This window comes from Musca autumnalis, unplaced genomic scaffold, assembly GCF_047663935.1.
Source record: "Musca autumnalis isolate F117 unplaced genomic scaffold, ASM4766393v1 scaffold_3, whole genome shotgun sequence".
Lineage (NCBI taxonomy): Eukaryota > Metazoa > Arthropoda > Insecta > Diptera > Muscidae > Musca > Musca autumnalis.
The window spans coordinates 240,602,464-240,623,182 of record NW_027411866.1 but is presented as its reverse complement, the minus strand read 5'-3'; the positions used below and the strand labels follow the sequence as shown (position 1 = coordinate 240,623,182).

The window sequence follows — 20,719 nt, the reverse complement described above, 5'->3', positions numbered from 1 at the left end:
TCCATACTTTGCACATTATGAAATTTCTACCAAACTTAGATGATGTTTCAATATGGACTTAATCGGCCCACTCCTTCGGGTACCTCCCAGACAAAATTTCGGAAAAGTTCAGTATAGGACCTGCTTTCAGATGGCTTTGATTTTTGTTGTAGCAACTTGTATTCACTTCCCTCCATACGACGGTACCAGTTTCATCAGAGGCAAGTCCATACTTCCTGAGAAAATAGCCTGAAAGTTACAAAAGAAGCCCTATGACACCGTGTGTAGTGGTTGGAGCGCAAGATAACACTCGAACGGATCTGCCGATTCAGTCCAAACTGTGACCTTCGTAATATTTTGTGCAAACTTAGTTTAAGTTTGAAGATAAGCCCTACCGGTCCACTCCTTCAGGTACCTCCCCTACAAAAGTTCAAAAATGTTCGGAAAAATTGTTCGCACTATAACTCATGAGGGCCAAATCGTCCCATACTTTACACATCCTAATATATCTACCAGATATAGATCAGGTTCGAATATGGGCTATATTTGTTCACTCTTTCGGGTACCACCCACACAAAATTTTGATAAATTCACTTTAAGACCAGCTCTACTTTGATTTGTGTTGAAGCAACTTGCATTCACTGCCTCAATTACGACAGTAAAAGTTTTTTTTCAGTGAAAAGTCTATACTTCTTGAGAAAAGAACCTGAAAGTTGTAAAAAACCTCGTCTACACTTTGGATATCGTAATATTTCTGGTATATTATATGGAATTCGAAGGTGGTGCTTGTAGGTCCACTCCTTCTGGTACCTCCCTATCTATCGATATCCCCGCAAATTTTTGAGCTTTAAACCCACCCATATTTTTGTCGGTTCATACGCCCAAAATTTTGAAAACCCCCCCAAAATACATGAGTTTTTTTTCGGCAAAAACGCTATTTCAATCCACACAGGCTGAGGGTATATCTCTGTCGGCAAAGCCGACTGATACTTTTTTACTTGTTTATCAAAACATAGTTTAAATTCGAAGATGGGCTATATTGGTTCACTCCTTCAGGTACCTCCCCAACAAAACTTTAAAAATGATCATACAAATTTTGCTCACGATAACTCTTGAAGGGAGTGACCGATGAAATCCATGCTTTGCACATTCTAATATATCTACCAGCTATAGATCAGGTTCGAATATGGACTATATTTGTCGACTCCATCTGGTACCTCTCACACATAATTTCGGATAAGTTCACTTTAAGACCTGCTCTCGAATCACTTTGATTTTTGTTAAAGCAACTTGCATTCGCTACATCCATTACGACGGTAAAAGGTTTTTCAGGGGCAAGTCAATATTTCTTGGGAAAACAGCCCGAAAGGTGTAAAAAAACCCCTATGTTACCATATGTGGCGGTCGGACAGCACGATAACTCTCGAACTGTTCAACCGATTTGGTCCAACATTTGGTCTTCGTAATATTATATCCATACTTAGTTTCATGGGCCATACCGGTCCACAACTTTCGATACTTCTCCCCAATATTTAAAAAATGTCACTAAAATGCTAGGACGATATAACTTGAATGGGGCAACCAATTTGGTCAAAACTTTGGATATCCTAATATTTTAGTTTAACTTCTAAAATGGCCCATATCGGTCCTCCCTAAGGGTACATGCCCTACAAAAGTTCAACATTTGTGTCTTAGTGCAGTTAATTCCTAATACACATTTTTGACGCAAGTTCAAATGTCCAAAAAGGGGAACAACATTCTAAAGAGACCTTAAATACATTCGATCTGTCCGGAGGTGAAAGTTTCGTTTCAGATTGGCTGAGGGTATCTATCTGTCGGCAAAGCCGACTGACACTTTATTACTTGTTCTTAGAAACTTGAAAAAATTTATCCTATTTCAACTGATTTCAATCTTCTTGAAATGCATTTTACTGTTTCATAATTTCATCTCTGCTGCAGCATCATCATCATTTAAACAAATATTAAAATATTGACCCAATTATTTGTTGTCCCAAATATGATGTTGTGTGCCTCACAAAATGACTTTCCCTGCTACTGATGAAAGTTTCCATTAACCAAGTTTAAGCAATGAAGAAGGAAGGTACTTTCGGTATTTCGTTTGTGCAAAACTTTAACTTTTGCATATCAACACAGCTGATGACTTCGTCCACCCACCACCAACAAACACCACCCGCCAGAACCAATGAACAAAACTGAAATGAAACTGTTTTTGTTTACATGGCTTTGTTTTTAAGGTCCACAAGATTGGCATGCTTTCTGTTTTTGAAATCTTTAGTGGGCGTGCGCAATGCAAGTCATAGAAACAGCTGAAGAACAGCTTGACAAACAACAGCAACACAAACAAATAAGAAATATTTGCAGTATTTTTCATTTCTCTTCTTATTTGCTTTTCCCCATCCACAACAAAATGAAGTGCAATAAATTATTACATCTAACAGAACTCTGTTAGAAGCCATACATCATTTCAACGTCACTGCCAAGTTGCTTTCAAATGCACCGAAAATGTTAAATGTTGACATAACCAACGACAACAACAGCAGCTGCTACAAAAGCATGGGCCACATATGATGTGGAGCTTTCCAGGTTCAATTTTACTTTTGTTTTCATTTTATTGCTTGTTGTTGTTGCTGGTCCCATGTTTCCAATGCAACCCCAGCTGTCATGGCAGCAACAACAACACAATAACAATGTGGTGTATGTGTTCTGTGTCGTCATAGTCTTCTTGTTTGAAAATTAGGTTGGGGGAGTTTTTGTTTACCTCGTTTGTCATAGGTTACCAGATGCTGCCTTGTGTGGACCAACATCTCCACTTGCATTGCTTCATACCAAACGGTTCGATACAAGAAAAGACCCGGGACCGGTACTACTCAAACTGTGTGTGTTATAACCTGACCGCTAACGGTAGGTTTGATGGAAAAAGCTTTGTTGTGAACATAAGAGAGAGAGAGGGAAATTAAATGAACGTGTTTGATACAATGTACCGTTGTTTTTACACAGTGGGCTATAATTCAATTCTAAAATTTTATAAAAATAAATATTTAATTAAAAAAACTGAAATAAAATTTGTACCATAACAAAATTATAATTCAATTACAATAATTAAAAATATATATATATATAAACAAGTAAGAGCGGCATTAAGTTCGGCCGGGCCGAACTTGTTGTACCCTCCACCACGAGTTGTATGGAAGTAAAATGAGCAATTAGTTTCCATTCGTTTACGAAGAAGACCAACCACCAAATTTAAGCAATTTCGGTAAAACAGTATGGCTAACCTTCAAAATACCGAAATTCGAGAGGTACCGTTCTATAAAAACATTGATCTATACCTACACATTTCTGGCGGAAAGTTTTAAGACTCACTTACTTACTTACAGAGCATTTGTTCCATAGAAAAGAAAAATCTCAAATTCTCTCTATTTGTTGCTTCGCACTCTGGAATACCGCACCTTTTCATCTCCTCATCCAATTGTTTGCGCCATCTATTCCTTGGCCTGCCAATTCTACGTGGACCGCCAAGCGGTTCGTATTTATACGACTTCTTAGCGGGTTCATCTTCGCCCATTCTTATGATATGGCCTAGCCAACGCAATCGCTGCATCTCGATACGTTTAACTATATTGATGTCGCTGTATAGCAGCTCGTGGTTCATGCGACGCCGATATTCACCGTCAACGCAGATTGGTCCGTAGATCTTTCGAATAATTTTTCTCTCAAACACACCAAGCACTGCCATGTCTGCTTGCGCAAGTACCCAGGCTTCGGAGCGATACATCAGCACGGGTAGTATCAGTGTTTTGTAGAGCGTTATTTTTGTTTGACGAGTTGTGGCTTTGTTTTAAAACTGCTTACTTAAACCAAAGTAGCATATGTTGGCCAATACAATTCTTCTTTTTATTTCACAACTGATGTCCTTTGTTGTGTTTACGGCGGTGCCGAGGTATACGAAGTCTTCTACTTCCTCAAAATTATCGGAACCAACTTCAACAGTTGGTACGATCTCAAGGGGCGCATTGCGCGTCGACACCATCAACTTGGTCTTCTCGCCGTTTACCGCCAGACCCACTTTAGCAGATTCTCCTTCGACCTTCATAAAGGTAACGGTTACTTCTTTTACTGATCGTCCCATGATATCTATATCATCAGCATAAGCAAGGAACATGTGGCTATTGGTGTAGATTGTACCACTTCTTTTGACGTTTGCCTCTCGTATAACCTTTTCTAGCAGGATGTTGAAAAGATCACACGAAAGGCTGTCTCCTTGTCTGAAACCTCTTTTGGTACAAAACTCTTCGGAGAGGTTCTTTCCTATTTTAACTGAGGATCTCGTGTCAGTTAAAGTCATTTTACAAAGCCGGATGAGCTTTGCGGGGATACCAAATTCAGACATGGCTTGGAATACCTTTGAACGCAGCGAGTCTAAAGCCAGTCTTCGGGTACGCGTTCTTCCTGCCAGATGGAGCTAACTAGCTGATGCATACACCTTATCAGCGTGTCGCCTCCGTTTTTAAACACCTCGGCTGGTAGGCCATCAGCCTCTGCTGCCTTATTATTTTTCAGCCGGTTTATTGCTGTCTTTACCTCATCTTGGCCGGGTGGCATACATTCAATACCATCTTCTGGGATTGGATCTGTGGTATCTTCGTCGACTTAGCTACTATTGGATACCAACAGTTTGGAAAAATGCTCTTTCCATATCCTTAGCACACTATCTGTATCAGTTAGAGGTAGTTTACACTATCTATCAATGTCATATAACACGAAATAAAAACATTCCATATTTACCCACGGAGGCAATGTGGAGACGTAGTTTTTTTTTTTTAAATTTTTGCTGGTGTGGACGCACAGAGTAAATGGTGTAAGGAAAATCTCCAATATTACACATATTAGCGAATATATAACGGTGGAAAATTTCATTTCATATGACATTTACATATAGTGTAAACTACCCCTTACCAGATTACCTTGCTGGTCTCTACAGGATGATGTGCCAGTTCCAAAGCCATCAGTTTGATGTTTCACTCTTTGGTAGAATTTTCGGACTTCATTCTGTCTCCTGTACATCTCGATTTGTTCACACTCCCGCTTTTCCATCTCTCTTTTTCTTGCGGAAAAGACGTATCTCCTGTCTCCTTTTCTTCCGATACCTCTCTCGTGCGGTAGGCGTTGTTACTGATTGTAAAGTAGCCCTATATGCCGCATTTTTCTCTTCGGTAGCAGCACGACACTCCTGGTCATACCATGGATTCCTTGGTGGAGGTCTCTGGTATCCAAGTACTGATTTTGCGGCTGTTTGCATGGAGTGGACAATGTTTTGCCATTGTCCTGATATGCTATCGGAACGAGGAGTGCTTTGATTAACCAGTTGGGCCAGTTGAGTGGAATATGCTGTAGCTATGTGTTGTGATTGCAGCTTACCGATGTCCAACTTCCGTGTTGTGTCTGTTCGCACTTTGTTTGCTACGTTTAATCTGGTACGTACCTTTGCTGCAACAAGGTAGTGGTCCGAGTCTACGTTTGCACCTCGGAACGAGTCTTTTTCTTGATGCGTGTCTTTCATCTATCATAACGTGATCAATTTGATTACTTCTTCTTTGATCTGGCGACAGCCAGGTGCCCTTATGAATATCGAGATGCTTAAATCTGGTACTGCTAACTACCATGATTCTTGCAGCTGCAAAATCTATCAGCCTCATATCATTATCAGATGTTTCACTGTGGAGACTGAATTTCCCGACTGTTGGGCCAAAGATATTCTCCTTTCCAATTTTGGCATTAAAATCGCGTAGTATAATTTTAATGTCATGGACAGGACAACGGTCATATGTTTCTTCTAAGAGCTCATAAAATATATCTTTGGTCAGTTCGTCCTTGTCTTCAGTGGGAGCATGAGCGCAAATGAAGCAGATTTTGAAGAATTTTCCTTTTAATCAAATGGCAGCGAGTCTTTCATTCACTGGGGTGAAGCTGGAGACCAGATGTTTTAACCTCCGACCAACTACAAATCCACCAAAGTCATTCTTTGTGTCATGGCAGCTATAATACATGCGTCAGGTGTTGATGTGACGTCTTTCCCGTTCCATAGTATTTCTTGCTCGGCAGTAATGTCGGCCTTGTACTTTTCAAGTACATCTGCCAATGCATAAAATGCACCTTCTCTATAAAGAGGGCGAATATTCCAGGGGCAGAGCCGCAGATCATGGTCGGGGGGGTTCGTCAACTTTAGAGGGGTTTGTTTTTCTTTTCTTTCGTTTTTTCATAGTAGGCTGTTTGTTCTAGGGGAGGGTTACTAACTCGACGCCCAAACCCAAGATTTTAACGTTCTTATGGTTGAACACCAGGCACATGTTAGCTCACTACCTTTAACGGGTGTTAAATGCAGTTCCCCAGGTGACACCACTGGGAGGTCAGTGTCCACTTGAGATGAAAGAGGGACCAAGATAAATCCTGGGCTTTGCCATGTTAAAGCCGGTTAGGACCATTCCCTACGCAATTTCCGCCTACATTAATTTTATAATTTTAAATATGTCATGTTTTTTTGCCAGACTTGGGAAGAGAACCCGGACCTTCACAGTGCAAAGCGAGTATGCTAACCACTGCACCACCGCCTCATATAATCATCAGATAGAAAATGTTTTATATTTGTTCAAATGTGTTGAATCATCAAATAAATTAAAACAATCGCCTTGGAATTCACTCCGAAGTGTCGGCATACGCGATAGAACGTAATCACAATAAGGCTATAGAAATTGTTTGTGTAATTCACCAACGATCTTCCTTGGCGTGTCTCCGGAGTGACCTCTTAGGCGAGGGAGTGCGAAACTCACTTCCAATTGCTGGCATGGCAATAGTTTACATTCATCCGTCTGTTTGTGTGTGTATTTGCGAATCGGTTAGCGCTTTCTTAACATTGAAGAACCACCTAGATTATATACATATTATATACAGCAACGAGCGGGTATAAATACAGAAGAGTAGCAGGTGGGCGAGTTGAGTTGTAAGTCATACCGCGAACTAAAAGCGTCAACAGTTTTTTGTTGGCCTAATGCTATCTAAAATAAATGTTTTAGAGTTTAGCTAAGCAAATACTTATAGTCATATAGATAAAGAGAAAGAAATGGAGTTGGATTTACAAGAACACAATCGCTATTATGGGCCTTGATTGGAATCAACAAAGCGCCAGTAGGCTGGGACCGACAAATATGTGTTGGAGAAGAACAGATCTGAAGGTTCTGGCAAATATAAATATATGCATGTTGGGACTAAATTAAAATAATCGTGAAGAACAAATCCCTATATACATAAATGTGTAGTTGATGACCAATGTTCCCGCCAGGAATATGGGAAACAGAACATATCCTCTCAGATCCGTTCGAGAGTTATCTTGCGCTCCAACCACTACACACGATGTCAAAGGGTTTTTTGTAACTTTCAGGCTATTTTCTCAGGAAGTATGGTGATGAAACTTATTGCGTCGTATGGGGGCAGTGAATACTAGTTGCTACAACAAAAATCAAAGCGAGTCGAGAGAAGGTCCTAAACTGAACCCGAAGGAGTGGACCGATTAAGTCCATATTGGAGCCTCATCTAAGTCTGTTAGAAATTTCCCGATGTGCAAAGTATGGATGAAATCGGTTACTTTCTTTAAGAGTTATCCTGCGCACAAATTTTCCGAACGTTTCCGAACTTTTGTTGGGTACAGGAAGGAGTGGACCGATATAACCCATCCTCGAACTTTAACTAAGTTTGGACAAAATATTACGAAAGCCAAATTTTGGACGGAATCGGTTGATCCGTTCGAGAGTCATCGTGCGCACCAGACAGACAGACGGACATAGATAAATTAACTCCATATTGTCTGAAACACATTTCGTCCAAACATACTTGGGGCCTAAAACCATTATTTCGATGAGGCACATTTTGCCCATATGAAAGTGTATATCACAAATGTTGTCAAATATTTCATATTTCATTTCAAAAAAAAATTTTTTTTTTCGCGCTACATCAAAGATATGTACTAAACATACACGCAAAAAAACGGCCTCTCTAACATATGTCCCAAACATATTTTGCAGCAAACATATATATGTTTGCAACAGTCCCAAACATAATATATGTTTGGGTCTGCAAACAAATATATGTTTGGGTGGAAACAAATATATGTTTGGGTGCAAAGATATTTATGTTTGGGTGCAAACAAAGATATGTTTTGGGTGGAAACAATTTTATGTTTGGGTGCAAACATTTTATATGTTTGGGTGCAAAAAAATACAAACCCAAAACGCACAAAAAAAAACACATGCACCTGTGGGCGCTTACTGAGAGCAAGGGAGCGTAAAATTCAATGTAAAACACTTTAAAATGTGTGCTCGCTTGCTCTCAGTAAGAACTCACTGGCTATCTCTATAGTATACACACAAATGTTGTGGTTTTTTATTGAATGGCACAAGAACAACAAACACATAGGTACATACAAAATTCCAAAGAAATACATAACGCACTTTAATAAAAGAAAAACTGATTGAAATAATTTGTAAATAGTCACACTTTTAAAAAGGAAAGATATATAGAAACGTAGTTGAACGCTTCTCCTTAGTTGTGAAATAAAACAAATTGTCCTCATAGTTGAAATCATCAGCGGGGAATCGGCATCTAGAACGGTGGTGCTCAAAATATTTTGTGCATTAGTCTCTCTGAGCGAGCCTTTCCTTTGCTAAACCACGACAGATGAAAATAAACAGAACATATGTTGTTGTTGCAGTCACATTAACGTATATGGGTGATCTTGTCTGATCTAGAATCAAATTATTATGTAATGTAATAAATAAATATGGATATGCCATATTTCAAATATACTACATAAGTATGTATGTAATTACCAATATTAAATGCGATTTCTTCCTTGTCCAATAAAAGATTTCCATTCACCTTATTGTTTCAATTATAAAATTTCCAATTATAAAATGTATTGGGCATTTAATTTACTAAAAAGCAGAATTTCTTTAAGAAAACACAAAACACTGATTTATTCACTCACTTTACCGTCTTGACTCTACAAAGGCAACTAAAACACTGAAGAATGAAAAAAAAATATAATTCATATCATTTCTTCTTTTCTTCTTCAGCAGCTAAGTTTGTTAACAACAACAAAAAAAGAAACACACGAGTTTGACGCATACATGCCACCAAAGCACCCTTCTTCGCTTATACGTCTTCTATTATACAATACACACAACTCTTTATTATAAAACAGCATTCCACAGCCGCGAGAGCACTGTTATTACTCTCGTTCACAAACATCCTCTCTCCGCCCATGAAAAAAATGTTCTAACATAAAAAATATGTTTTACCCAAACATATCAAATTGAGATATGTTAGAAAATGTTGCACACATATATTTGTTTGGACCCAAACATATTATGTTTGGATCCAAACATATATTTGTTTGCAACCGGTCCCAAACATATATTTGTTTGGATCCAAACATATTTCTAACATAAATTTTTCTGCGTGTAGGTTAAGAAACAAATTCCCAGTACGAATCCGCTCGCGAGCCAGTTTTTTTTTTTTTTTTTTTTGATGCGGACAAAAGTTATGGCGGTTTTATTTTCGTTTTAAAGAAAAAAACAAGTAAAAAAGTATCAGTCGGCTTTGCCGACAGAGATATACCCTCAGCCTGTGTATATTGAAACAATTTTTTTCCAAAAAACGCATGTATTTAGGGAGTTTTAAAAATGTTGGGCGTTTGAGCTGACAAAAATGTTTATTAGGATTTAATATCAAAAGTTTTGCGGAGGAGATACTGAAAAGAATGGATCTCCAGCCACTACATATGGTACCATAGGGGTTTTTTAGAACTTCAGGGATGTTTGCTCAAGAAGTATGAACTTGCCCCTGAAACAACTTTTACCATCGCAATTGAGGCAGCAATGCAAGTTGCTTCAACAAAAATCAAAGTGATTCGAAAGCAGGTCTTAAAGTGAACATGTATCCGAAATTTTGAGTGGGAGGTACCGGATGGAGTGGACAAATATAGTCCATATTTGAACCTGATCTATATCTGGTAGATATATTAGGATGTGTAAAGTATGGACCAATTCGGCCACTCTCTTCAAGAGATATCGTACGCACAATTTTTCCGAACATTTTTGAACTTTTGTGGGGGAGGTACCTGAAGGAGTGTACCGATATGGCTTATCTTCGAACTTAAACTATGTTTGGACAAAATATTACTAAGGCCAAACTTTGGACCGAATCGGCAGACCTGTTAGAGAGTTATTTTGCCCTCCAACCTCCTCACACGGTGTCATAGGGGTTTTTTGCAACTTTCAGGCTATTTTCTCAGGAAGTATGGACTTGCCCCTGATGAAACTTATACCGTCGTATGGAGGGCAGTGAATACAAGTTGCTAAAGCAAAAATCAAAGCGATTCGAGAGATGTTCCTAAACTGAACTTTTCCAAAATTTTGTGTGGGAGGTACCCGACGGAGTGGACCGATTGAGTCCATATTAAAACCTGATCTAAGTCTGGTACACGCTCCACGATGGGCAAAGTATGGACCAAATCGGTTACACCTTTCAAGAGTTATCGTGCGTACAAATTTTCCGAACATTTTCGAACTTTTGTGGCGGAGGTACCGGAAGGAGTGGACCGATATAGCTCATCTTCGAACTTAAACTAAGTTTGGACAAAATATTACGAAAGCCAAAATTTGAACCGAATCGGTTCATCCCTTCGAGAGTTATCGTGCGCTCCAGCCAGACAGACAGACGGACGGACATTGCTCAATCGACTCCAAATTGTCTGAAACACATTTCGTCCAAACATACTTGGGGTCTAAAACCATTATTTCGATGAGGCACATTTTGCCCGTATGAAAGTGTATATACCCTTCATAGCCTAAAGGCTGAGGGTATAATTATTATAAAAACGCTAATTATTTTACCGCGAGCAATTGTTACTAAAAAGTTATCTGGAAGTGGCTTGAGGTAGTAGATTGCATAATATTTGTTAAATGTTACTCAGTACTCGCGAAATGTATAATAAATTTATAAATTATTGAATGTAAGTCAATTTTTTTCAAAATAAAGGTCCATTTACCCGCTATAAGCAAAACTTCACGGCGAATCAAATGAGACTAAAATCATACAGATTGGTATTATAGTTTCGATATCACAGCCAAAATAAACACATATTTTGGTTAAAACAATAATTTTTTGTTTGAAAAAATATTTTTCACATTAATTATGTAGTATACAATTTTTGAAATAATCTATAGGAATACTTCCTTCATTTTGCTTAAATCTCCCATTAAAATATACGGATTTATAGACATTCATATAAAAGATTTCCTATTGAGGAAGATAATTGGGTTGCTGAGGATATATCTCAAGGCTTCTGAAATGGAAATAGAGGTCACATAACCCATGTTAATTTATATGCATTTTAAAATACGTGTACGAGTAAATCGCGTAATTATCAAAATCATTTTGTCCGCATATGATTTTCATGTACAACAAGACTATATATTTTAATTTGTATATACTTTTCGGAATTTAATTTGGAGGCTAAGATGTAGCATCGGCTATATATGATTTTCTGAAAACCCTCTTTGCGGAATGAAGTTAGAAGAAAATGTCAAAAAACACTGTAAATCTGGCTCCAAAACGTCAGCATCATTTAATGGTAGAAGCAGATCAAATTTTGAAAAGTAATTCATTAGTGAGATGATCCTTATTTAGTTTGCTTTTACTTTTACTTTGGCAGGAAAATCGGGAAAAGTTTGGTTTATTCACAAATCAAGAGAAAACAAAAAAGACACGTTGGCTTTAACCCATTTTTACCTATTTTTTAACATAAATATAGCCACAGCTTCCACGCAAATTAACTTCTGATGCCAATATTTTTTGCCACGTCCAAAAACATCTCATTTTAGCCAAAAACATTTAATTTGTATAATGTACAATCACATGTCGCGTGTTCTAAAAGGGTAAACCTTGGCTTCAACTATGTTAAATTTTCAAAAATATTGGTGATATACCCTCGTTAGCATAAATGCTGAGGGTATAAAGAAAACGATTCCGAACCACTGTGCAGCGGATCTGTCCTTCGCGATTCTTAATATACTCACCAAGGGCTTCCATCCCCAAAGGGAATTATTCCTACCCCAGATTTTCACCTCCATTTTGTGTCACAGTGTTATCGATGAAATAGACAATGAAAACACGACACATTTTAAATGTTTGAAATGAAATTCATATTTTTATTGACTTTTCCCATTTTTTTCTCTTTTCAGGTAAGTCAAGTGGCAATTTTATTTGTAATTTCCGAATGTTCTGGTTGCGTGACAATGTAAGTTTAATGCCATGTAAATTATTTGAAAGAAACTTAGTCAAATTAGATATAATACTACTACCTCAAACATCTCACATATAACTATTGGCATACCTTCCCCCAATGTTTATTTACAAAACAATCCACTCTAATCAGCTGAATAGCTTTTTAATTTTTTACTCTCATCTTCTCTCACTTCTACCCGTAAGTTCAAGTTCGACCACAATGTTGGCATCAAACATGCTGGCAATGATGGTTTTATGGCGGGTGGTTAGCGTGTGGGTTGGCAGGTGTAAAATGCGGAAATTTAGTTGGAAACCACACGTTCGTCGATGCCGTTATTCGAGCAATAGAATAAAATTCTTTGTTGTGTTTTCTTCAAATTTCGTCCAAACGTTGTCGTGAAAGAAAGGCAAAAGAAAAACGCGCGCCGTTGAAGTTTAATTAGAAAAAAATAAACGAAGAAAAAAAGTAAAATAAAAATTAACGAAAATTACAACAAAATCGTGTTTTCGGTTATTCGATGTTTCGATGCTTCTCTGCTCGTGGATAAGAGCTTTAATCATTAATTAAATTAAAACGGATATTGTGCTCAAAAAAACAAAGCAACAATTCTGAAATGTGTTGAAGTGAAGTAAAGAAGAATGAAGTTAAATTAAGCATAGAAAATGTAAATTTTGGCAATTATATTTGCCTGCCATAGCAATGATAATAATGATAATTAGCACCTTAAGATAGAAAAAATAAATAAAAAAGGCTTTAAATTATTTTAATGGTGCTAAATAGTCGTGCTGCCGCACATTGTTGTGAAGAAAATAAAAATAAAAAATACATAATAATTATAATATATTTTCAAAAACGTGTATTTGAGTGTATGAGTTTGTGTCTGTGTAAATGTGTGTGTGAGTTTTTATCTAGCTACGAGTATCACAAGTGCTAATTAATATTTATCAACAAAAATTAGTAAAAAATAAATAAAAAAAATTGTGATTATTTTGCCTGTTTTTTTTTTCTTGAATTCCACAAGTTGTGTAGAGGTTATTAGCCTGCAGAACTGACCTATATAGGATGTGTATGCTTGCCCCAAAAATGCCTATTGTGTAATCCTTAAAGCAATATTGAATATAATATATTGTTTGTCATTAATTCCTACACATGCCCATTAAAAATCTACTTTTGAAAAGTGTCTGTGCTTTTTTGAGAAAATTGGAATAATGTGAAAATTAATTTAGAACACATTGTGTTTTTTAAGTGTTTTCTCTTTAAAATTATTTGTAAAAACGCCAAAAATATATAATTTGTAAAAAAAATTAATACATTTAAGTGCCTCTTGAGTGCTGTGAATATTCATTTGTTGTGTTTTGTTACAAAAATTAAATAAAATAAAGAAAGTGCTGCATTGCCGAATCTTGTACATGCTACAATTCTCATTCAGTTGGTGTAAAATTGTGAATATGTTCAAGATGTTGAATTACTGTGGATACTATGTCAACATTGCCTGATATTTTTGATATTATACCGAAACATGAAATTTTTATTTGGAACAAGTATTCCTAGTTATTTCTGATACAATTGTTTACGACGAACACGTATAAACTAAAACAAGTAAGGACGTATCAGTCAGCTGTGCTGACGGAGAAATACCCTCAGCCACTGACCAAGAAAAAAGCAACAAAACTAAACCAAACACAATAATTATGCCGTATATAAAATATATTGATTTTATATCACGTGTTTGCTTTAAAATCTGTAGGTACCGTAACGTGGGCTTTCATTGACATACTATACCAAACATTTTTGGCAACCAAACTTCCTCATAAATGACTCAAAATATTAAATTATGTTAAAATAAGTTTGAAAGAAATTTTTGAAAAAGTTTTAGAGTTATCTTGCTCAATATCCGACAGGGTTTTGAAGCTTTTGGGCCATTATCTTAGGAAGTATTGACTTAATCCGGAACAAAATGTATCATTGTAAATGAGGCCGCTCCAACAATCTACTGAAAAAGAATCAAAACGATGCGAGAGGAGCTCCTAAACGTCACTTTATCCGAATGTTGTGTGGGAGGTACCCGAAGGAGTGCACCGATATAGTCTATATTTCAATCCCATACTGGACTGGATGAAATAATACTACCTGCGAGGATTATCTTGCGGATTTGCCATTTTGGTTGGTGTCGTCAGGGTTTCTTGGAGCTTTTAGGCCAATATCTCAGGAATTATTGACTTACTTCGGCCAAAAATTGTACTGTCGTAAAACGAGCCACAAAAAAAACTTACTGAAAAAAAATATCAAAACGATCCTTGAGGAGCTCTTAAACGTCACTTTATCCGAATTTTGTGTGGGAGGTACTCGAAGGAGTGGACCGATACAATCCATATTCCAACCTGATACATGACTGGATGAAATAATACGATGTGCAAAGCCTGCACCAATCAGAAATTCCCTGCGAGGATTATCTTGCGGATTTGCCATTTTGGTTGGTGCCGTCAGGGTTTCTTGGAGCTTTTAGGCCAATATATAAGGAATTATTGACTTACTCCGGCAAAAAATTGTACCGTCATAAAGGGAGCCGCATGGAAAACTTACTAAAAAAAAATTGCAAAACCATCCGAGAGGAGCCCTTAAACTTCACTTTATCCGAATTTTCTGTGGGAGGTACCCGAAGGAGTGGACAGATATAGTGCATATTCCAACCAGATCTCTATCTGGAAGGAATAATACGATGTGCAAAGTTTTGACCAAATCGATTGCTCCCTTCGAGAGTTATCATTCAGACCATTTTACAGAAAATTTTTGAACTTTTGTGGGGGAGTTACCAGAAGTGGACCGATATGGCCCATCTTCGAACTTAAACTAAGTTTGGACAAAATTTTACGATACCCAAAATTTGGTTCGAATCGGTTGATTTGTTCGAGAGTTATCGTGCGCACAAGCCAGACAGACAGACAGACATTTTTCGTATCAAAGTGTATATACCCTTCTAGCCTAAAGGCTGACGGTATAAAAATTTCAGAATATGATTTGGAAATATATTCAATGCGTTTCAATAAAGCATCCTGCAGAAGTTGAATCAACACAACAAAACGTTGAGAAAAATTAAAAGCCTCAAACTTCTTTGCTACGAGAGACAAAAACCGAAATCGGTTTGTACGATTCACCTTTGTCAGCATCCTAGCCTAGCTTCTGTAGGGGAAGCACCTTTCTTATTTTCCAGACTTCGAGAACGAAGTTTGTTGGTGGCTAGCGACAGTTGTTTCATCATTACCATGGAGATTCCATGAGATTAAAAATAACTTGCGCATCTCTTCGGATGAGTCAGCGTAACGTCACCAAAAGTGACTGTGGTTCTGTGTTGCTTCTTTCTAGGGTTCGAGGTTCGACTTAACCATTGCCAATAATTCACTTATTCCGGCTCCAATGCTGCTACTCTTCAGATGATTTAGTTATTGTTCTGCTTAATTAACCTGTTAACTTCCAATGTCAGCTCGCTGTCACTTCGGGTATTTGATGATTGCTCGGAACGTCCTTTCTGCTACCCGAACATCAGAAGGGATGGCCAGATCTCTAAAGCGGCGATTGGTAAAATTTGATATTGAAAAAAGTGCGGCGTTCAGAGGAGATAAAATCGGGTCGTCTGCTGATGGAGGCAATTATGGGTAGATGGTTTGATCTAAGTAAAACGGTAGATTGCCATGTCATTTGTCAGGCCAGGTGACACGATGGTTATATCTGGCGATAATTCTGTTAGAGTCGTCCTCATCAACCGTGCAAAACGTAAAGCAATCAATATGCTATGCAGTACTATATCGCTCTGGTCATTGTCGAGGACAGAATGTCACAACGCATTTAAGTCCGCCAAGACCAGACAGTTATGACCTTCCAAAAGCGGGCTAATGTTGGGCCTATAACCTGAAGTACAGCTATTTTTGACAGAATGTATTCTTTAACCAACTCTAACTCGGCAGCCCCACCCCTGACTCTTACCAGAAACCCGGCTGAAGCGAGATAGTTCTGAACTGGACAGACTAAATGCAGTTGGTTTTATTTATCTCATACTACTTACTTAAAAAACATTTGTTCAACAAGCTGAACTAAGAAAATATTTCCATACCTCAATTTAATGCGTTGATTTTCCAATTTGGAATAGCGCATTTTTCGATCTCGTCTTCCACTTCTTGGCACCATCGAAGCCTTGACCTTGCAGTTTTGCGTGTGCCGTCATGCGGCCCTAATTTATACCCATTTTTGTCGGGTTAATTATCGACATGCCTAGACAACGCACGTGTAATTACGTGCCCACATACCCCGTCTTTAGAAAATTAGCACGGGTAGTATGATAATAATAATTTTCCACACACATCCCAGAAGGGACAAGGGAGACTTATCTCATATCAATGAGTTCACACCGATTCGCATTGGCTCAATGATACGGGACCTGCTGTTTATCGCCGAATCCAAACAACGTGTCTTACGACACCACATGTAGAGAAGTTTAACATGGCTTAAATTCTCAGGAAATGTCGCCAACATTTCACTGGGGGTACCTTTGGAATTGTTGATGTTGTCTGGCCTGGGAAATGAACCGCAGACTTTTTGACTGCAAGCCGGGTGTGCATACCACATCACCACGGTGGCACCAGCACGGATAGTATCAGTGTTTTGTAAAGCGTTATTTTTATTCGACAAGATGTGGCTTTGTTTTTAAACTGTTTTCTTAAGCCAAAGTAGAATCTGTTGGCCAACACAATTAATTCTTCTTCACATTTCACAACTGATTTTTTGTGCATATGCCGAGATTGACGAAGTCTTTTACTACCTCAAACTTGGTTTTATCGCCGTTGACCGCCAGACCCACTTTAGCATATTTTTCTTCGACTTTCATAAATGTATCAGTTACTTCTTTTACTGATCGGTTCATGATGTCTATATTGTCAGTCTAAGCTAGTAACATGTGGCCATTTATTTTAACATCTGCATCTCCTATAACCTTTTCCAGTAGAATGTTGAATAAGTCATACGAAAGGCTGTATCCTTGTCTGAAACCTGTTCTGGTACCGAACTGTTGGGAGAGGTTCTTTTCTATTTTAACTGAGAATCGGGTGTCAGTTAAAGTCATCTAACACAGCCAAAAAAGCTTTGAAGTGATACCAAATTCAGACATGACTTGCACTACCTTTGAAGGTAATGGGCTGTCGAAGGCTTTTCTATAGTAAAAGGTGGTAAGTTTCGATATGTATCTCTTGGGTCTTTTCCAGGATTTACCATGAATCTTAAACCTTCAACAGATGACTTGACAGCTACCACCAATTTCATGCAACGCGATTAACCAGAGAATATCTTAAACCCTCAACAGATGATTTGCCAATGATGTCCACCTTTATACCATCAAGATTAACCAAAGATTTCGTTCCTCAAAATGTACCCCATCTTATTCGCATGGTTAGAAATATCCCACGTCTTACAAGAGATATGCCCAAGGTAACCAAGGATGCTATTCCTCAAATTATGACATTGGAAATGCCCATTGAAATTTAAATTAAAAAAAAAAATAAAAACAATAATAATTTAAATAAAATCAATATTCATGCAGTAAAATAAAAGTAAAACAGTTTTAGTATTTTTTGCCCTTACCCTTGTGGTTGAAAGTGGACAGGAAAACGACAATTTCTCATGGACAATGCCATGCTTCCTATGATAATGACACGAAAACTCTGCCAAGCAACAGGCTCATTACAAATCTCCTTACTTCCTTAGGTGGCCCATTACAGAACATTTGTGCTTCGCTATCTGAAATACCGCGCCTTTTCATCTTTTCATCCACATGTTTCCGCCATTCCTTTCTATCCTTTTCCTTTCATTCCTTGGTCTGCCTATTCTGCGTGCATCGCCTAGCGGCCCGTATTTATACGCCTTTTTAGCGGGTTCACCATCGCTTATTCTTATGATATGACCTAGCCAACGCAATCGCTGCATCTCGATACGTTTAATGTGGTTCATGCGACGTCGATATTTTTCTCTCAAACACACCAAGCACGGCCTTATCTGCTTGCGCAAGTACCCACACTTCGGAACCATACATCAGCGCGGGTACTATCAGGGTTTTGTAAAGCGTTGTTTTTGTTTTGACGAGATGTGGCTTTGTTTTTAAACGACAACAATTCTTCTCTTTATTGCACAACTGATGTTGTTTGTTGTGTTTACGGCGGTGCCGAGGTAGGCGAAGTCTTTTACTATCTCAAAATTATAGGAACCAACTTCAAAAGATGGCCCGAGCTCAATGGACGCATTGCGCGTAGACACCATAAATTTGGTCTTCTCGCCGTTTACCACCAGACCAACTTTAGCAGATTCTCATTTCTCATTCATAAAGGTATTGGTTACTTCTTTTACTGTTCGTCCCATGATGTCTATATCATCACCATAAGCAAGGAACATGTGGCTATTGGTGTAGATTGTGCAATTTCTTTTAACGTTTGCCTCTTGTATAACCTTTTCCAGCTGTATGTTGAAGAGATCACACTAAAGGCTGTCTCCTTGCCTGAAACCTCTTTTGGTACATAACTCTTCGGAGAGGTTCTTTCCTATTTAACCTGAAGATCTCGTGTCAGTTAAAGTAATTTTACAAAGCCGAATGAGCTTTGTTGGGATACCAAATTAAGACATGGCTTGGAATACCTGTGGAAGCCAATTACTTAATTTTATTCCCACACATCAGGAAAAAACGGTGTGTTCAACGATTTTCGTAGCCAGTAGATGATGTTGAAGCGTTCAAAAACCATGTTTTGAAGGTGTCTCAGTCGGAGTGGAAAAAGTACATTAATAATTGGTGCATGGAAAAGTGTATAAATCATGCTGGAAACGACTTAAAAAACCAATGGAACTACTTTTGATGGTAAATTTTAGGAGTAGGTAAGTCGACTTTCTACATTCAAAAGTCTAAAAGTCGAAAGCGTATAAATCATGCTGGAGACGACTTAAGAAACCAATAAAACTACTTTTGATAGTAAATATTAGGCGTAGGTAAGTTGACTTTCAATTAATCGTTTAATCGACTTTCTACATTCAAAAGTCTAAAAGTCGAAAGCGTATAAATCATGCTGGAGACGACTTAAGAAATCAATAAAACTACTTTTGATGGTAAATATTAGGGGTAGGTAAGTCGTGTTTCGATTAATCGACTTTCTACATTCAAAAGTCTACAAGTAGAAAGTGTATAAATCATGCAGAAGACGACTTAAGAAACCAATAAAACGACTTTTGATGGTAAATATTAGGGGTAGGTAAGTCGACTTTCGAATTATCGATTAATCGACTTTCCACATTCAAAAGTCTAAAAGTCGAAAGTGTATAAATCATGCTGGAGACGACTTAAGAAACCAAAAAAAACTACTTTTGATGGTAAATATTAGAGGTAGGCAAGTCGAGTTTCGATTAATCGACATTCTACACTCAAAAGTCTAAAAGTCGAAAGTGTATAAATCATGCTGGCGACGCACAATGTCGCGAGTTCATATTAACTGTGGCCAAAAATAGAAGGAGTTGTCGTAGGAGCATAAATTTTGGTACACGTACCTATTATTGACTTGCAATCTTCAGGACAAAAAGTTGGGTTGGTCGGTCCACGTTTTGGTATAGCCCCCATAGAACCGTGCCTCCCGATTTTCGGTATTTTGAATTTTTTACACACAATGACTTACCGAAAGTATTCAAATTTTGTGGTTAGCCTTCGGCAGAGGTATCAAACATTCCAACGAGAATTGTGGGCTTAGGTCCACGTTTTGATATAGCCCCCATACAACGGTACCTCCCGATTATCGGTATTTTCAAGATTTTAGCCTCATTATTACACCGAAATTGCTGAAATTTGTTATTTAGGCTTCGTAGTGGGCATTATACCTTCTCCTTGAAATTTGTCTGCATAGGTCCACGCCTTCATATAGCCCCCACAGGACGGTACCTCCCGATTTTCGGTATTTTGGAGGTTTTAGCCTGATTATCACACCGAAATGGCTGAAAATTGGTATTAAGTCTCCGTTGGGGGACTTATAACCTTCCACCAGAAATATGTCGGTATAGGTCCTCGTCTTCCTATAGCCCCCATAGAACCGTGCCTCCTTATTTTCCGTATTTTGAGTGTTTTGGCCTCAATATCCACCCGATATGACTGAAATTTGGTGTTTAGTCTTCATATTGTTTGTGAGCATATTGAATATATCAAACTCTTGTATTTATATATGAGAAATTTCCTTTAAAACAAATTTTTGACCGATTAGTGGTCAAAAACGGTAAATTTTTTGTAAAAATTCGAATTTTGATATTTCGCTGCTCACATTTTTTTAAAAAATTGTTTTTTTTTTTAAATTCACTCGTTTTAAAGCAAGA

General features: G+C 37.8%; 1 protein-coding gene across 10 annotated transcripts in view; it reads left to right on the top strand.

The window, feature by feature from the left end:
- The window catches only part of dnc (phosphodiesterase dunce), a 1,334,769-nt gene that overhangs the window by 697,637 nt on the left and 616,413 nt on the right, over positions 1-20,719 (top strand). For 3 of the 10 annotated variants that reach the window (XM_073977496.1, XM_073977494.1, XM_073977516.1), the window contains exon 1: positions 12,615-13,004. The exons of 3 other annotated variants lie outside the window; for them this stretch is intronic. The gene's annotated coding sequence lies outside the window, so the exon portion shown is untranslated. Of the gene's footprint in view, positions 1-12,614; positions 13,005-20,719 lie in introns of those variants that run through there. 4 more of the 10 variants (XM_073977498.1, XM_073977495.1, XM_073977497.1 and 1 more) reach the window with 2 other exon arrangements.